The sequence below is a fragment of the Ailuropoda melanoleuca genome, chromosome 2, assembly GCF_002007445.2.
Source record: "Ailuropoda melanoleuca isolate Jingjing chromosome 2, ASM200744v2, whole genome shotgun sequence".
NCBI lineage: Eukaryota > Metazoa > Chordata > Mammalia > Carnivora > Ursidae > Ailuropoda > Ailuropoda melanoleuca.
This window is the reverse complement of record NC_048219.1, coordinates 108,863,111-108,882,118: the sequence shown is the minus strand read 5'-3', so window position 1 is coordinate 108,882,118 and position 19,008 is coordinate 108,863,111. Positions and strand designations below refer to the sequence as shown.

At 46.2% G+C, this 19,008-nt stretch overlaps 1 long non-coding RNA gene across 1 annotated transcript in view; it reads right to left on the bottom strand.

Moving 5' to 3' along the window:
- The window catches only part of LOC117801066, a 32,474-nt gene extending 14,630 nt beyond the window's left edge, over positions 1–17,844 (bottom strand). The window contains exons 1-2 of the long non-coding RNA XR_004623452.1: positions 17,712–17,844; positions 13,458–13,523 (exon numbers count right to left, since the gene is read on the bottom strand). This is a non-coding gene — a long non-coding RNA (uncharacterized LOC117801066). The remainder of the gene's footprint in view (positions 1–13,457; positions 13,524–17,711) is intronic.
- Positions 17,845–19,008: the final 1,164 nt, after the last annotated feature.

Here is a 19,008-nt window from a genome sequence, read left to right as displayed (position 1 = left end):
TTTACATTCCCACCAACAGTGTGCAAGGGTTTCCTTTTGTTAACATCCTCAAAAGAATTTATCTCTTGTTGGAACAGCCATTCTAACAGGTATGAGGTGATATCTCATTGTGGTTTTGATTTGCATTTCCCTGATGATGAGTGATGTTGAACACCTTTTGTTTGTTTGCTATTGAGTTGCAGGAGTCCTTTATATATTTATAATATTAACCCCTTATCAGATATATGGTTTGCAAATATCTTCTCCCACCCAATGGTTGCCTTTTCATTTTGCTGATTGCTCCCCATGCTATGCTATGCTATTTCATTTGCTATAGTCTCTTTACTGATTTTTGCTTTGGTTGCTTGTGCTTTTGGTGTTATACATACACAAAAAAATCATTGCCAAGAACTATGTTACGAAGCCTTTTCCCTATGTTTTCTTCTAGGAGTTGTACAGGTTCAGGTCAACGCTGAAGTCCTTAATCCATTTTGAGTTAATTTTTATGAGTGACATAAGATAACTGCCCAATTTCATTCTTTTGAAAGTAAATATTCTGTTTTACCAACATCATTTATTGAAAAGACTACCATTTCCCCAATGAGCATTCTTGGCTCCTTCTTGTCATGGATTAGATGACCAGATATGTGTGGCTTTAGTTTTAGACTCTCGATTCTTTCCTTCAGACTCTTTGTCTGTTTTTACATACCTTACTGTTTTGATTCCTATAGCTTTGTATTGTAATATAGATTGAAATCATGAAGTGTGATACCTCCCACCTTGTTCTTTCTCAAGATTGCTTTCGCTATTCAGTCTTTTGTGTTCAATACAAATTTTAGGATTGTTTTTCTATTTATTTGAAAAATGCCAGGGTGTCTGGGTGGCTCAGTTGGTTAAGAGTCTTCCTTCGGCTCAGGTCAGGATCCCAGGGTCCTGGGATCGGGCCCCACGTTGGGCTCCCTGCTCAGCAGGGAGTCTGCTTCTCCCTCTCCCTCTCTTTTTGTGCTCTCTCTCTCTCAAATAATTAAATAAAATCTTTTACAAAAAAAGAAAAAGAAAAATGCCATTGGAAATTTCGTAGAGATTTCATTGAATCTATAGATGGTTTCAGGTAGTATGGGCATTTTAACATTAAGTCTTTCAAACCATAAACATGGAATAACCTTCCCTTCAATTTCTTTCATCAGCATCTTATAGTTTTCAGGGTACAGATCGTTCACTTCCTTGGCCAATTTATTCCTAAGGATTTTATTGCTTTTGATTTATTATAAACGGGATTTTTAAATTCTTTTTCAGATAGTTCATGGTTAGTGTATAGAAATGCTACTGATTTTTGCATGTTGATTTTATATCCTAAAACTTCACTGATGGTGGGGGGAGAGGGCACATGGCATCTCTGGGTCTAGACGGGAAAGATGTGCTGTCAGTTCAGGCCCCTGGGATCCATAACATTGACAAATGTGTGGTGTTTGGCCCATGCGTAGGGGTCCACAGTGGCTACAAAGGCTCCTGGGGGCCTCATCAGTGCCTCCAGGTCCAGCGACTAGGAACCATGGCTGGCAGTGGTAGCAGCTGTGCGTGGTGGTGCACACACACTCAGCTGTGGGGGACAGCTGCAGGTGCCTGCATAATGGCAGGGGTCAGAGACACACACATCATGGTAAGGGCTGCGGCCGGCAGCAAGGACAGGGGTCAACTGTAGGCGCACTAGCAGCTGCAAGGACCCTGGCTGTCAGCATGTACTCCTGTGGCTGGAAGCTCTCACCATGGGCGTGCGCACAGCAATGCAGGCTGGTGATGAGGATCAGGCCAGCAGTGCACAGGTGTACAGCTAAAGGGGCTTAGCTGCAAGTGAACCCAGTAGTGCAGGCCTGTGACAGGAGTCAGGGCCAGTTTCAGGCTGACAAGCAGCTGCGGGGGTGCTGACTGTCGGTATCCACTCCTATGGCTGTCGGGTCCCACCACAGGTACACAGCAATGCAGACCAGTACCAGGAGTTGGACAGGAGGCATACAGGTGCAGAGCCGGGGGGCTAGCCACAGCTGAGCCCCATAGTGCAGGCCAGTAACCGGAGACACTCAGCAGCTGCAGGGGCCTCGGCTGTCAGCATGCCCTTTCACAGTGGCATGGTCTCGTCACAGGTTCGCACTCAACAATAAAGGCATGTGACAGGAGTCCAGCCTGCAGCATGCAGGTGCATGGCTGGAAGATCCAGCCCCAGGTACACACATAGCAGTGAGGTCAGCCAGGGGGGTCTAGGCTGTCATCTTGCACTTGAGCAACACGGGGGCTGGGGCTGGCTGCTGGGACAGATGCCAGGCTCCAGAGGATGGGAGCTTGTGGGGAGATGTAGAGAGCAGGGAGGGACTCAGCTGCTGGCTTTAGCTAAGACGAATACCTGTGGGGTGAAAACCAGTAAATCTGCAGGTGGTCTTTTGGTTTCTTCAGTGGCAAATCTGCTGGGGTCCTATTCAGAACAGGTCACCGGGAACCTCCGTCTCTCCTGCTCTGTGGCTGATACTGGCAGCCTCGGCTCCTTTTCCTTGTTCCCAGCTCTCTCTATACTCTCAGGTCTGCTGATGTCTGTGTGGAGTGAAACTGAAGTGAATCCCAGGGCAGTGCCCTAGAAGCCTAGGGAAGCTGGCCACACACCCTGCTCTCCCTTTTCCAGCGAGGGGAGCTCTTCCTAGGTGGGGATTCTCTCTTGGCACCGAGTAGATTCCTCCTGGGGGCTAAGATGATGTGGACAAAATGAAGCTGTTCTTCCTTCCCTTTCTGTGTGGTTATTCTCAGGTGTTGTGTTGCTGAAGTTTCTTAAGTGGACTGCAGAGCACTCCCGGGCTGGTTTTGCTCATGGATAGTGGTCTGTTGATCTTTGTGGAGGGATGGAGGGCAGGGTCTCCTATGCCACCATCTTGGCGACATCACCTCCCTAACAGAGGCTTTTGGAAGGAAGGAATCATGTTATACCCCAGCCCCTGTTATACAAAAAATGTTCAGTAAATTAATAAATACAGAACGAGGGAATCGATCAATGAAAATAGAAGTTCCTACAGGTTGTTTTTTTTTTAAGACAATAAAAAAGAAGAGCAAAGAAATCACAACAACTTCTCTTCCTGGGCACCTGGCTGGCTCAGTTGGTAGAGCACGCAACTCTTAATCTCAGGGCTGTGAGTTCAAGCCCCAGGTTGGGCATGGAGTCTACTTAAAAAAACAAAGAAACAACTTCTCTTCCTATCCTTGCCTCTAATCAGCCCAACAGCTTCGCCTATTTATCTGAATCCTTCATTTTTCAATGGGCTGCTTTGGCAAAAAAAACAAAACAAACCCCCCTCCCCAAAAAAACCCCAAACCTGACACAGATTCTGCACCCTTCTTATTACTCCACCAACTCCCCCTGGGACTCAGTGGCCTGCAAAGCTCTTCACTAACAAATTAGTCCCCGAGTGCCCAGGAGAGAAGTCCCCGCTGTCAGAGTGGCAGATGGGATGGTTTCTCCGATTTGACAGACGGACCGAGCCCACACACCACTGCTCGGGCTAGGCATCTGTTGCATCAAAGCCCCCAGAGGACCGAGCCCTCCTCCCATGTGCTTGACCAACTATTGCAGCACCTTTTTCTGATGTCAAAAGCCAAACTGAACCTTCCATAGCAGTTCCAGATTTGGCAGATTTATGCTCAGCATGTCGAGATCCAGGAACTCATTATGACACATAACATCGTTTGTTCAGTAAAACCACAAAAGCATAAACGAAAAGGGAAACCAACGGCCACACGGCAACAAAGTGTATAAAACAGCAGGAATCACACAGACTCCAATCCCACTAGGAAAATAGGAGGTGATTAAGGGGGAAAACAAACAGCTTTAATGCTCTCGCGTGGAATGATTGCAGCCTTTCCCTGAGTCATCATTTATGAAAATAAATTCACTTATTTCTAGCAAGCTATGCTAAAAATGTATATATACAAAAGGCCGGGGCTTCTTTCTTAGTTGTTTAGACTCTCACGGTAATTCAGTCCAGGTCAGTGGTTCAACTCTCATGCGGCCTCTGTAGTTTCACGTAGGAAAACTCAGTGCACCGCCCAGATCACTGTGCTTCCTGAAGTCAGTCTTCCCTCCAAGTCTTACTGGCTACCGGCATCATGGGTGGACAAGCAACCCTTCCCCAATTTGGAAAAGCAACACCAAATCTTTATGCTTTAAATATAATGAGTCATCCTGCATCAATCACTTTTTTATTTATGAGATGTTATGAGCTGAATTGTGTCCCTCCCTCAACTTATATGATGAAATGTGACTCACTCAGAATGTGACTTCATTTGCAGATGGTGTCTTTAAAGAGCTAATTAAATTAAAAATGGAGTCACCAAAGCGGGCCCTAATCCAATATGACTAGTGTCCCTTTAAGAAGAGGAAATTTGAAGGAGAGGTTAAGATGGCGGAGGAGTAGGGGACCCCTTTTTCAGCCGGTCCCCTGAGTTGAGCTGGATAGGTACCAGACCAGCAGGAACATCCACGGAATCAGCCTGAGACGCAGGAAGATACATCTGGATCTCTACAAATGAACATCTCCAGCGCTGAGTATCGAGGTACGAAGCGGGGAGCCGTGAAACCGCGCACAGATATCGGAAGCTAAACAGAAGGGGGAGGGAGCCGCCGTGTCAGGGCGCCGGGAAGCGGTAGCCACCTGCAAGGGGGAGCGGACAGACCGCGGACCCGCACGCTTGAGACAGCAGGCTGAGAAGGGAGCTCCGGGAGCGCACGCGGGACGGCTGGCGGTTGGCGGGCCACCTGCACGGGGGAGCAGGCGGACTCGCGGACGGCACCCGCGAGACAACAGACTTAGAACGCGAGCTCCAGGAGCGCGCGCGCAGGGCGGCTGGCGGGCCACCTGCACCGGGGAGCGGGCGGACCGCGGACCCGCACTCTGGAAACGGCAGACTGAGTCCGTGAGCCGGGAGCGTGCACCACCAAGCATCTCACGGAGCTCCGGAGCTCCGGTGTGCTCACTGGATCGAGGCTGAGACCGGGAGCTCCGGGAGCGTCCGCGGGGCGGCTGGCGGCTGGAGGGCCACCTGCACGGGGGAGCAGGCGGACTCGCGGTCAGCACCCGTGAGACACCAGACTGAGACGGGGAGCTCCGGGAGCCCGCGCGGGGCGGCTGGCGGCGGGCGGGGTTGGAAACACAAAGGACAGAGACGTGCCGGCCCTGGAAGTGAGGGCTGGGACGCCGGGTGTGGGGCGCACAGCCCGGGATGCTGCAGGGTTGAGCAGCACCAACAGAAACAGAGTTAAAGTGGCCAGAACATCAGTGGAGAACGATCCGCGATCCCTCTGTTCTGAGACAGAGGCTGAATTTCAGCCGCTGCTGCTCTCTCAGAAGAGGCATAGCAAACCGCCAGGGAAAGCCGCCAGAGAACAAAAGCCCGGAAATACCGGCTCACAGGGTGCCCATCCCCATCCCCCCTCGCAAGGGACACAGAGACTCTACCCAAACAGGGTTTTCTGAGTACCTGCAGGCAGGCCCCTCCCCCAGAAGGCAGGCTGAAAAATCAAGAAGCCCACAACCCGGAGCGCCTGAGTGGCGCAGTCACCAAGCACCTGTCTTCGGATTAGGGTGTGATCACAACGCTCCGTAAGGAGTCCTTCATCGGGCTTCTCCACCGGGAACCTGCTTCTTCCTCTCCCACTCCTCTGCTTGGGTTCCCTTTCTTGCTGACTGTCTCTCTCTCTCTCAAATAAATAAATAAACTCTTTAAGGAAGAAGCCCACATCCCTAAGATCTCTATAAAACAAGGGCGCACGGCCTGGGTCCCAGTCAACACTTGGGCTCTGGACAACCCTGCAATCTCTCTTCATCAGAATGACGAGAAGGAGAAGTCCCCCCCAGCAAAGAAAAGATAATGAGTCTGTGGCCTCTGCCACAGAATTGGCCTCGGCCACAGAATTAATACATATGGATGTATCCCAATTATCAGAAATGGAATTCAGAGCAACAATGGTCAAGATGATGAGTAAACTTGAAAAAAGCATCAGAGAAAGCGTTGCTGAGAATATAGAATCCCTAAGGGCAGAAATGAGAGCGAATCTGACAGAAATTAAAAACTCAGTGGGCCAAATACAGTCAAAACTAGAGGCTCTGACGGCCAGGGTCACCGAGGCAGAGGAACGCGTTAGCGAATTGGAGGATGGGTTAGTAGAAGAAAAAACGAAAATAGAAGCTGGTCTTAAAAAAATCCACGCCCACGAATGTAGATTACGGGAGATTACTGACTCTATGAAACGATCCAATGTCAGAATCATCGGCATCCCTGAAGGGGTGGAGAAAAACAGAGGTCTAGAAGAGATATTTGAACAAATTGTAGCTGAAAACTTCCCTAATCTAGCAAGGGAAACAAGCATTCGTGTCCAAGAGGCAGAGAGGACCCCATCCAAGCTCAACCAGGACAAACCTACGCCACGGCATGTCATAGTGCAATTCGCAAATATTAGATCCAAGGATACAGTATTGAAAGCGGCCAGGGCAAAGAAATTTCTCACGTACCAAGGCAAAGGTATCAGGATTACGTCAGACCTGTCTACAGAGACCTGGAATGAGAGAAAGGCTTGGGGGGGCATTTTTAAAGCTCTTTCAGAGAAAAACATGCAGCCAAGGATCCTTTATCCAGCAAAGCTGTCATTCAGAATTGATGGAGAAATAAAGACGTTCCAAAATCGCCAATCATTAACCAATTTCGTAACCACGAAACCAGCCCTACAGGAGATATTAAGGGGGGCTCTATAAAGGTAAAAAGGCCCCAAGAGTGATACAGAGCAGCAAGTCACAACCGATACAAAGACTTTAAAGAGAAATGGCATCATTAAAATCATATCTGTCAATAATCTCTATCAATCTAAATGGCTTAAACTCTCCCATAAAACGCCACAGGGTTGCAGATTGGATAAAAAGACATGACCCATCCATTTGCTGTCTACAAGAGACTCATTTTGAACCCAAAGATGCATTCAGACTTAGAGTAAGGGGATGGAGTACCATCTTCCACGCAAATGGACCTCAAAAGAAAGCTGGAGTAGCAATTCTCATATCAGATAGACTGGATTTTAAACTAGAGGCCATAGAGAGAGATACAGAAGGGCACTATATTATTCTTAAAGGAAGTATTCAACAAGTGGATATGACAATTATTAATATATATGCCCCCAACAGGGGAGCAGCAAGATACACAAGCCAACTCTTAACCAAAATAAAGAGACATATAGATAAGAACACAGTAATAGTAGGGGACCTCAACACCCCACTATCAGAAATAGACAGAACACCCTGGCAAAAACTAAGCAAAGAATCAAAGGCTTTGAATGCCATACTCGACGAGTTGGACCTCATAGATATATATAGAACACTACACCCCAGAACCAAAGAATACTCATTCTATTCAAATGCCCATGGAACATTCTCAAGAATAGATCATGCTCTGGGACACAAAACAGGTCTCAGCCAATACCAAAAGATTGAAATTATCCCCTGCATATTCTCAGACCACAACGCTCTGAAATTGGAACTCAACCACAAGGAAAAACCTGGAAGAAACTCAAACACTTGGAGGCTAAGAACCATCCTGCTCAAGAATGACTCGATAAACCAGGAAATCAAAAAACAAATTAAACAATTTATGGAGACCAACGAGAATGAATACACAACGGTCCAAAACCTATGGGATACTGCAAAGGCAGTCCTAAGGGGGAAATACATAGCCATCCAAGCCTCACTCAAAAGAATAGAAAAATCTAAAATGCAGTTTCTATATTCTCACCTCAAGAAACTGGAACAGCAACAGAGGGACAGGCCTAACCCACTGACAAGGAAGGAGTTGACCAAGATTAGAGCAGAAATCAATGAATTAGAGACCAGAACCACAGTAGAGCAGATCAACAGGACTAGAAGCTGGTTCTTTGAGAGAATCCATAAAATTGATAGACCACTGGCAAAACTTGTCCAAAAACAAAGAGAAAGGACTGAGATTATTAAAATTATGACTGAAAAGGGAGAGGTCACGACCAGCACCATTGAAATTGCAAGGATTATTAGAAACTTTTATCAACAGCTATATGCCAAAAAACTAAACAATCTGGAAGAGATGGAGGCCTTCCTGGAAACCTATAAACTACCAAGACTGAAACAGGAAGAAATAGATTTCTTAAATAGGCCAATTAACTATGAAGAAATTGAGTCAGTGATAAACAACCTTCCAAATAATAAAACTCCAGGCCCAGACGGTTTTCCTGGGGAATTCTACCAAACATTCAAAGAAGAAATAATACCTATTCTCCTAAAGCTATTTCAAAAAATAGAAACAGAAGGAAAGCTACCAAACTCATTCTATGAGGCTAATATTACCTTGATCCCCAAACCAGGCAAAGACCCCCTCAAAAAGGAGAATTACAGACCGATTTCTCTAATGAATATGGATGCCAAAATCCTCAACAAGATCCTTGCTAATAGAATCCAACAGTACATTAAAAGGATTATCCATCATGACCAAGTGGGATTCATACCTGGGATGCAAGCATGGTTCAACACTCGCAAATCAATCAATGTGATACATCATATCAACAAGAAAAGACTCAAGAACCATATGATCCTCTCAATTGATGCAGAAAAAGCATTTGACAAAATACAGCATCCTTTCCTGATTAAAACCCTTCAGAGTGTAGGAATAGAGGGTACATTTCTCAATCTCATAAAAGCCATCTATGAAAAGCCTACTGCAAGCATTATTCTCAATGGGGAAAAGCTGGAAGCCTTTCCCTTAAGATCAGGAACACGACAAGGATGCCCACTCTCGCCACTATTATTCAACATAGTACTAGAAGTCCTTGCAACAGCAATCAGAAGACAAAAAGGGATCAAAGGTATCCAAATCGGCAAAGAAGAAGTCAAACTGTCTCTCTTTGCAGATGACATGATACTCTATATGGAAAACCCAAAGGAATCCACTCCCAAACTATTAGAAGTTATAGAACAATTCAGTAAGGTGGCAGGATACAAAATCAATGCCCAGAAATCAGTTGCATTTCTATACACGAATAACGAGACTGAAGAAAGAGAAATTAGGGAATCCATCCCATTTACAATAACACCAAAAACCATGCGTTACCTTGGAATTAACTTAACCAGAGACGTAAAGGACCTATATGCTAGAAACTATAGATCACTTTTGAAAGATATTGAGGAAGACATAAAAAGATGGAAAAATATTCCATGCTCATGGATTGGAAGAATTAACATAGTTAAAATGTCCATACTACCCAGAGCAATCTACACTTTCAATGCTATCCCGATCAAAATACCGAGGACATTTTTCAAAGAACTGGAACAAATAGTCCTTAAATTTGTATGGAACCAGAAAAGGCCCCGAATCTCCAAGGAACTGTTGAAAAGGAAAAACAAAGCTGGGGGCATCACAATGCCGGATTTCGAGCTGTACTACAAAGCTGTGATCACAAAGACAGCATGGTACTGGCACAAAAACAGACACATCGACCAATGGAACAGAATAGAGAACCCAGAAATGGACCCTCGGCTCTTTGGGCAACTAATCTTTGATAAAGCAGGAAAAAACATCCGGTGGAAAAAAGACAGTCTCTTCAATAAATGGTGCTGGGAAAATTGGACAGCTACATGCAAAAGAATGAAACTTGACCACTCTCTCACACCATACACAAAAATAAACTCCAAATGGATGAAAGACCTCAATGTGAGACAGGAATCCATCAAAATTCTAGAGGAGAACATAGGCAACAACTTCTATGACATCGGCCAGAGCAACCTTTTTCACGACACATCTCCAAAGGCAAGAGAAATAAAAGATAAAATGAACTTATGGGACTTTATCAGGATAAAGAGCTTCTGCACAGCCAAGGAAACAGTCAAAAAAACTAAGAGACAGCCCACGGAATGGGAGAATATATTTGCAAAGGACACCACAGATAAAGGACTGGTATCCAAGATCTACAAAGAACTTCTCAAACTCAATACACGAGAAACAAATAAACAAATCATAAAATGGGCAGAAGATATGAACAGACACTTTTCCAATGAAGACATACAAATGGCTAACAGACACATGAAAAAATGTTCAAAATCATTAGCCATCAGGGAAATTCAAATCAAAACCACACTGAGATACCACCTTACGCCAGTTAGAATGGCAAAGATAGACAAGGCAAGAAACAACAATTGTTGGAGAGGATGTGGAGAAAGGGGATCCCTCCTACATTGTTGGTGGGAATGCAAGTTGGTACAGCCACTCTGGAAAACAGTGTGGAGGTCCCTTAAAAAGTTAAAAATTGAACTACCCTATGACCCAGCCATTGCACTACTGGGTGTTTACCCCAAAGATACAGACGTAGTAAAGAGAAGGGCCATATGCACCCCAATGTTCATAGCTGCATTGTCCACAATAGCCAAATCATGGAAGGAGCCGAGATGCCCTTCAACAGATGACTGGATTAAGAAGCTGTGGTCCATATATACAATGGAATATTACTCAGCTATCAGAAAGAACGAATTCTCAACATTTGCTGCAACATGGACGGCACTGGAGGAGATAATGCTAAGTGAAATAAGTCAAGCAGAGAAAGACAATTATCATATGATTTCTCTCATCTATGGAACATAAGAACTAGGATGATCGGTAGGGGAAGAAAGGGATAAAGAAAAGGGGGGTAATCAGAAGGGGGAATGAAACATGAGAGACTATGGACTATGAGAAACAAACTGAAGACTTCAGAGGGGAGGGGGTGGGGGAATGGGATAGACTGGTGATGGGTAGTAAGGAGGGCACGTATTGCATGGTGCACTGTGTGTTATACGCAACTAATGAAGCATCGAACTTTACATCGGAATCCGGGGATGTACTGTATGGTGATTAACATAATATAATTTAAAAAATCATTAAAAAAAAATAAGAAGAGGAAATTTGGACAGAGACACAGAGAAAAGACAACATGAAGACACAGGAGAGACCACGGCCATCTATAAGCCAAGGAGAGAGGCCTCAGAAGGAACCAATCCTGCTGACACCTTGCTTGCGGATTTCTAACCTCTGTGACTGTGAGACCATAAATTTATGTTGTGTAAGCACGCGGTCTTTGGTACCTTGTTTTTGCAGCCCTGACAAACTAAGACGCGCTCCATTTCCTCTAACCAACGTCGTAATGCCAACAGAATGTAAGCTCCAGGAAAGCAAGGATTTTTGTAAGTCTGGACTCCTGCCATATTCTCAGCATCTGGAATAACGCCTAGTAGAGAATGGGCACTCAACGAATATTTGCTGAAGAATGAAGACTTACACAACTTCAGTTCAAAATACCACTTTGAACTATTCTTCCCATCCCTCCTACTCCGCTCAAGTCAAATCCTGGTTATATTGTTGAAAAAATGATTTGGGGACTCCAAACCACCAGTAAATGCACCACGTCCATTTTGTCCAGTCCAATCAGATGTGCACGCAGTCTCTGCACCGGCTTCCTCTTGGATACACAGTTGCTGGTGACAGATTCCGACCATCAGAGACAGAAGAAACCGTCCCCTTTGTTCGGTTTTGCTGTGGCAAATCCACAGGATAAAGAGTCACCTCCAGCCCGAAAGACTAGTGACCTCACAGGAGCCAAGGGGGCCTGGCTCAAACTTATCCCAGACACCCACCTATCCCTCAGTCAGGAGAGCTTTCATCCATGGCCACCTCCACCACTGACCCAAACCTCAAGTATCCCCCAGTTCCATTCAACAAGTTTTTATGGAGCACATACTCAGTGTTCAGCAACAAAGCAAAAGGAAGTGGAAGACATGCATATAAACATATGAGCCCAGCCCTCTAGCTTCATGTTATGTCTGAGATGCAAGGAGAATTCGAGGAAGCATGTGGCCTGGAGACAGAAGGGAACCCGGACTGGAGTCAGGAGACCCGCTGGCCAGGGGCAAGTTCTCTGTCTCTGCAGCGTCAGCGCGCCCATCTGCAAAATGGGGAGGGCAAGGGGGGGCCTCCCCAAAGCTCTCTTCCGGTCTGTCAGGCTGTGGATCTGTGGCTGGGGGGACAGGCTGCTTCGTTTCAGTTGCAAGGCCAAAGAGAGCCAAGCAAGTCACCTCCAGGGAAGGGGTGGGTGAGGAAAGTGATTGTCAGAGACACAGGGGCTGGACCTGAGAAACCCCGAGAACAGGAAGTTGGGGGCTCCTCTCTGGCATTGGATTCACTGTGTGCCCACACAGTTCTTTTCTGTCTGCTAATGTATTTGCATTTTCCACTCCCTCATAATCTCATTTTACACGTGGCTTTGGCCATGGCTCTGTCCCGCTCTCTGCCTCAGCAGGTCCCTGGTATCCTCTTCACGTTTGGGAGCTCAGGTTCCCAAGACAGAACATCTGGTTGCTCTCACTCATCTTTTTAGGCCAGATGATAATCATAATGTACTGTGGCCCGGGCATGCTTGTGCCAGGCCCCAGCCCAGGCTACAGGTACGGGGTGGGTGGGGCACAGGCTAGGCCTGGCACTAAGCCTGGCAGCTGAGGCAGCAGAAGGGATGGCAGGCAGCCTCCCTTAGAAGGGTGCACAGTGGATCATTTGGAAGTCAAAGGTCATGATGTATGGTACAGCCAAAAAGTGCCTAACGCAGTACATTATCTGGAATGCGGGTTGGACTGCCCCACAAGCAATGGCACGTCATCTCCTATACCCTCCCTCCTGCGTCCACAATTAGACTGTACAGGGGGTGCGTGGTTCTTTACCCTCTGACTTAAGTCCTCTGGAGACCGGGAAAGCGGTCACAGTCAGTCCCCCACCATCAATAATCCTAGGGCTAGGGGCACCTGGATGGGTCAGTTGATTAATAGACCGACTCTCGGTTTCGGCTCAGGCCCCTATCTCAGGGTCTTGGGATCAAGCCCTGAGTTGAGCTCTGAGCTCAGCATGGAGTCGGCTAGAGATTATCTTCCTCTCCCTCTGCCCCTCACCCCCCCTTACTCTCTCTCTGTAAAATAAATAAATGAAATCTTAAAAAAAAAAAAAAAAAAGGAATAATCCTAGGGCTATCGCACTGATGAGTCATGCCTCTAAGCACAGGGAGGTCTGCAATCAGGCACAAAGACCCCTGGATTACAAATGAGAGTCCTGGGCCGTTTGTGTGACCTTGAGGAAAATCACTTAACCTTCTGGACCTTGATTTCTCGCTTGTAAAGAGAATAACATCTTCCCCATATCTTTTATAGAATTATAATGAGAAACAAAAGAGGAAACAAATTAAAAATTGCTTTTAAAAGCATAAAGTCCTAAATGCATTTAAATAAAGAAGTTAACAATAACTTCAGTCAAATCAGAAAATAGAGTCTATAGGAAATACAGGCATAGAAAAGAAAAAAAAAAAAAAAGATTAGAAGGAAATACACCAAAATGGTCAGTTGTCTCTGGTAGACAATAATTACCTCTGGATGGTGAGATATGGGTGATTTTCCTTTCTTCATACTTTTATCCTATTTTCTTCAAATTTTCTGTAACAAATATATTAGTGTGATAAGTTGAAAAATATTCCATTAAAAAATACGTGTATCAAAGAGATCTCACTTTCTTCCCTGGCTATGTTAGTTGCATTCTTGGACATTCTATTGTTTTGTTTCTAAGTGTTTCACTTACAGGCTGAGCAAAGAAAATAAAAGAAGGTCAGCTTCAAACCAGTCAATTTCTGCTGCATGTTAGCTCACCTTTGAAAGAATGCAATAGCAAGAGCATGCGGAACCTCCCAGCTGCAAGGAGGCTCACATGCAGGTTTGCATTTCAACTACTGGGGCTGCCTTTGCTCTCTCCGCTACTGAGATTTAACTCTGCAATGCTGTTTCCTCTCATCTTGGGAACCCACATGATGCTATTGTGAAAATTATTTTTAAAAATGTTCACAGATCCTCAAGTAAAAAGGTACAACGTGGAAAGTTTATGCATATGAGATTCAAAAGTGGTATTGGATATCCGGAGCCAACAGATCAGCAATGGTAACAAAAACAGAACACTTTTGTAGCTGACCTAAATATATCTTGATTCTCTACCGTGTGCCACGCTCTGTGCTAAACAGAATAGGATAGAAGGTGACAATGACAGACCCAGTCCCCAAGCACCTAACACAGTGCTGAAAGAATATATGAGCATTTCTGCCTCTGTGGGCGCCCCCTCCCCACAGACGTGGGCAGGGGGGGGCAAATATTATTTATCCCTTTGGAATCAAATTAAAATCAAAGCAAAAGGAGAGAAATAAGTGTCTCAAAAGCTAAACTGAGCAAACAGAGACCATTAGATGATACTAAGGAATCGCTGTTAACATTTTTGGAGTGATAAAGTTTTTGCGACTATGGATTTTTAAGTTCTTAATGCATACTGAAGCATGTAAGATGAAATCACAGAAGTCTGGTATTTGCTTTAAAATAACCTGAAGGTGATGGGGAATTGGAGATCTAGGACACAAGGAGGACAAGATCGGCGAGACTGGCCACCTGTTGATAACTGTGGAAGCCAGGTGACAAGGACACCAGAGGTTCCCAGACTTGTCAGTACATGGGAACTAGCCAGGGAGCATCAAAAATGCTGATACCTGCGTTCCAACCCGAGACAGGGAGTTAAATGGTCTGGGAGGGTGCCTCAGCATTGGGATTTTCAAAAGATCCCTAAATGACTCCAATATGCAGGAACCAAGAGCTTATACTATTCTCTGTATTGTTTTTTAAGATTCTTATTCTTATTCTTATTTATTTATTTATTTATTTATTTATTTATTTATTTATTTATTTATTTATTTATTTGAAAGAGAGAGAGAGCACCTGCATGAGGGAGAGGAGGAGGAGCAGAGGGGGATGGAGAGGGACAAGCAGACTTCGGGCTGAGCAGGCTGAGTGCGGGCTCAAGCCCATGACCCTGAGATGAGGACCTGAGCTGAAATCAAGAGTTGGATGCTCAACCAATTGAGCCACCAGGCGTCCCTATTCTCTATATTCTTGACTGTATTTGACATTTTGCAAAATAAAAGTGTTTTTTTAATGCAATGAGGATAAAATGTAGTTAAGCATCTGAGGATAGAGGACCCCGTGGTCCCCCCCTGCTCACAGCTGTCTCTGCATCTCTTGGTTCCTGAAAGATGGTGGGAACCTGCATCAACCCGCTGTCACCTACANTCAACCCGCTGTCCCCTACAAATGCCCCCCCGCCCCGAGCCCCTAAAAGGAAGGAGCCCCTGAAGGTGGCCATTCCCCTGAGTTTTCAAGTCTGGATCTAACAATGCAGCCTCCTCCCCCCTCCACCCCCACCCCTCTTCTCTTAGCCACCCGCACAGCCACCGGTCTCCCTCTGCTCCTTCTTTTGTGACATGAATTATCCACTCTCACCTCCTGCCAGGAAGGGGAGGCCAGGGCTTCCTAACAGCCCAATGATTGCGATTAATCATCTTCAGATGGACATGTTTTTTACCTACTCATTTCCAGCAGGACCTCTCACCTGGCTTCCCAAAGACCCCCACGGGCAGGCACATCTTACAGGATAATGCTTCATTTTAACCAGAATGTCTCAATAGTAGGTTTCATGTTCTCAGCTGTGCTCACAGTGGGGATGTGATTTTCCTTCATGAAAATGCTATTATTACAGGACTGCAGGCTGACAGTCCCACCAACAATAGGCCTCTATTATTTGTGGGGAAATGGTACTTTGGAGAGGGATTTGCATGCGGTTCTCTTAAATGAGCCAAGCGTGGCTGACAGTCAAAGGCCTGAGCATAAACTGTAACTTCAGCCGGACTCCCAGACATTCCAGGGGCCCCTGCCTATGGCCAGGACTTCACTTCGAATGTAACAGGACCCCCAAAACAAAACAGAAACCCCAGTGGACTAAATCCTGACTTTACATCTGTGGCTCCAAGTGTTCTCTTTCCTTCATTCTTTTGTTGAGCCCTTCCTAGGGGTCTGCCACTGTTGAGGGAACAGCCTGTGAGGCCAGCTCAGCCCTCAAGAAGGAAAGGAAATAGCAGGTATTAAGTACCCAAAATGTTCCACTGTTCTATAGCTTGCACACTCCATTCCCATGTCCATAGGATTAGGGATGGAAAGTGAACAAGAAAGTGAATTGAGTTGGGTGTGCAATAGGGTGTGGTGGAGACTGTGGGGCACACCGTCTAAAGAAAGCAGCAGCTACTTTGTGGGGCACCTGGGTGGCTCAGTTAGGCACCTGCCTTCAGCTCAGGTCATGATCCCAGACTCCTAGGATCCAGCCCTGCATCCTGCTCTCTGCTCAGCATGGAGTCTGCTTCTCCCTCTCCCTCTGCCCCTCCCCTTCCCCTGTTCTCTCCCCTCCCCCTGCTCATGCTCTCACTCTCTCTCTCAAATAAATAAAATCTTAAAAAAAAAAGAGAGAGAGAAGGCAGCCACTATTTCATTTTAAATCACTGTTTCGTGCCGTAAAACTAGTTCAGTGTAGCCAAATCTTCATCTTCTCAGGGAAGCTGGAAACATGGAATTCCAAGTGAAATCACTCCACTTTCAAACGGTGGTAGAGAATTCCATTTTTAGAAAAAATGTGATGGCAAACACTATACATTCCAAACTACAAGTGTGGTTGGGCTGGACCCCCACCCCCCACCCCCATGGTAAATCTGCTACCTCTGCTTGCTACATCTGTCCCTCTCTGCTCCCTTCCGGAACACCCTTTAGCCAGGGCACCCCATGGGAACCTGTTAGTGTGCTTCTGCTGCACTGAGGACAGTCCTAGACATATCCGTCCCACCAATGGACTGTAAGGCACTGCGTCTTTTTTTTTTTTTTTAAAGATTTTATTTATTTATTTGGGATAGAGAGAGCACAAGCCAGGGGACAGAGGGAGAGGGAGAAGCAGGCTCCCCATAGAGCAGGGAGCAGGACTCGGGACTCCAGCCTGGAACTCCAGGATCATGACCCTAGCCAAAGGCAGTTGCTTAACCGTCTGAGCCACCCAGGCCCCAGGTAAGGGACTGTGTCTTGTCTTGGAAGCCTCAGTACCTAGTTTGTGCCTGGCACATTGGCCTTGAGTGAACCAGTGAATCCGCACTTCATTGACTCCTCACCACAGCCCATGATGCCAGTGTTTTTCATCCCCAGGACACACAGGAGGAAAGGAGCCTTAGACAGGGTGAGGGACTTGTCCCAAACCCCTAATCCCTGCCCACGCCTACAGCCAGGGAACCCCAAGCCTGAACTTTTGGGGCTGCACAGGCACTGCTTCCTGTCATTTTTCTCTTCACTTGCAAACACTTTGTACCCGCCGAAAGCCATAGTCCTGGCTTAAGATTGGAACCAACAGCACGTTAAAATCACAGGGAGAAGTCCTCCACTTTTCATCTCAATGTGTCACCAAACCACTCACTGAGTTATTTACTGCTGTGGACTGTGACCCCCTGCTAGGTCAAGGCTCAGCAAATCAATAATTTTAAGATGCCTATTAAATATCCAACAGATAGTGCGTGTTAAATGGAGTCACCCTCCCCCCATCACTTAGGAGTTTTCAAACACAGAACATCTCCTTCTCTGCCTCAGGCCTTTTAATTATTGTAAAGGAAATATCACCAAAACATCGCACTCCTTCAGGGAAAGAAAAACAAAAACAAAAAACAGAACAGCTTGCGAAAATTTCTCCTGAAGACACGTGGGTAGGGACGGGGGAGGGGGCTTGCTCACCTTCCCTTGAGCACGAACGCTCGCCGGCTCCGGGAAACTGACCCGCCGGCTTCAGTTCTAGCCTGGGCATCAGCAGGAACCCCACCAACACCTCCTCCGGGCACCCCCAAACCTGCAAAGGCAGGGATCCCTCACACCCCTGAGCGAACTCCCCGGGCGCGACAGGCTGCCTGCTACGCGGTCCCCTGTCTGCCCCAATCCAAGTGCCTGGCCTGCCACCTTGTGGACACTGCGGGGACAGCACGCCGGTGGGCGGGCTCCAAATGCCCTCCGCTGGCGGATTATCACTCTCCACGAGGGCTGCAAGGGATGGGAATACAGAGCAGCGGCAGACTAATTAGACAAAATTAAAGAGAACCCACGAGGAGGATCTGCGGGTCATTTTTTCCTCCATATGATTAGAGCTTTATACCAGGGACGGTGCACACACCACAGCCGCATCTTTAATGACTGCGTGGCCCAGTAGTTACTAAAGTGCGGTGTGGGAGACAGAATCTTCCAGGGAGATTTTTAAAATGTAAATACCCCACCCACTCCATTATATTATGACTAACATAATATAATAAAAAAAATTAAATAAAAAAATAAATAAAATGTAAATACCCCACCCACTCCAATCTATTCATCCAAAATCTAGGTCAAGCATCATTTATTTTTTTGTGATAAAAATCAAATCCCATAAAATTTACCACCTTAACTAATTTTTTTTAAACATCCCGTGAAGTATAGTGCATACTTATACCCCTGGGGCGGCCGGTTATGAAAGTATCCTTTCTATCAACTGCACCAGCCCCATGAGTGGGGGAGGGGACACGCAGCCTGCGTTCTGTTTCCCTTGCCAGGTGTCCTGACTCAGGACTCTGGCCTGCAGGAAAACCCACTTTGCCTAGGTAAATCTAGACGTGGGGATGTTTCCTAATTCCCACAAAGATCCCATATATTCTAGTTCTAACCCTGAAAACCAGGGACCAATGGGGACATTTGTGAAGGCCACCAGGAACCACTTGTACCAACTGGAAGACACTGGGAAATCTGACGTGACATTCTTCCTGTGTTAGGATTATTGAGAGATTTCTGTTTTGCTGACAAGAACTGAGACCATACAAAGCCCCACAGGCCAAGGTGACCTAGGGAAATACGTTCACACATGGGAAGTTTGGAACACAACTGTTCCTACTCTGCTGTTTTCCAGGAATTAGGAAAGCTCAGTGGCTCCATTAACAACCCCAATTGCTGTCCTTCTCCAGGTGACACGAGAATTATGGTCTTCGAGGAAGATGAGTTGGCAGCACCCCTT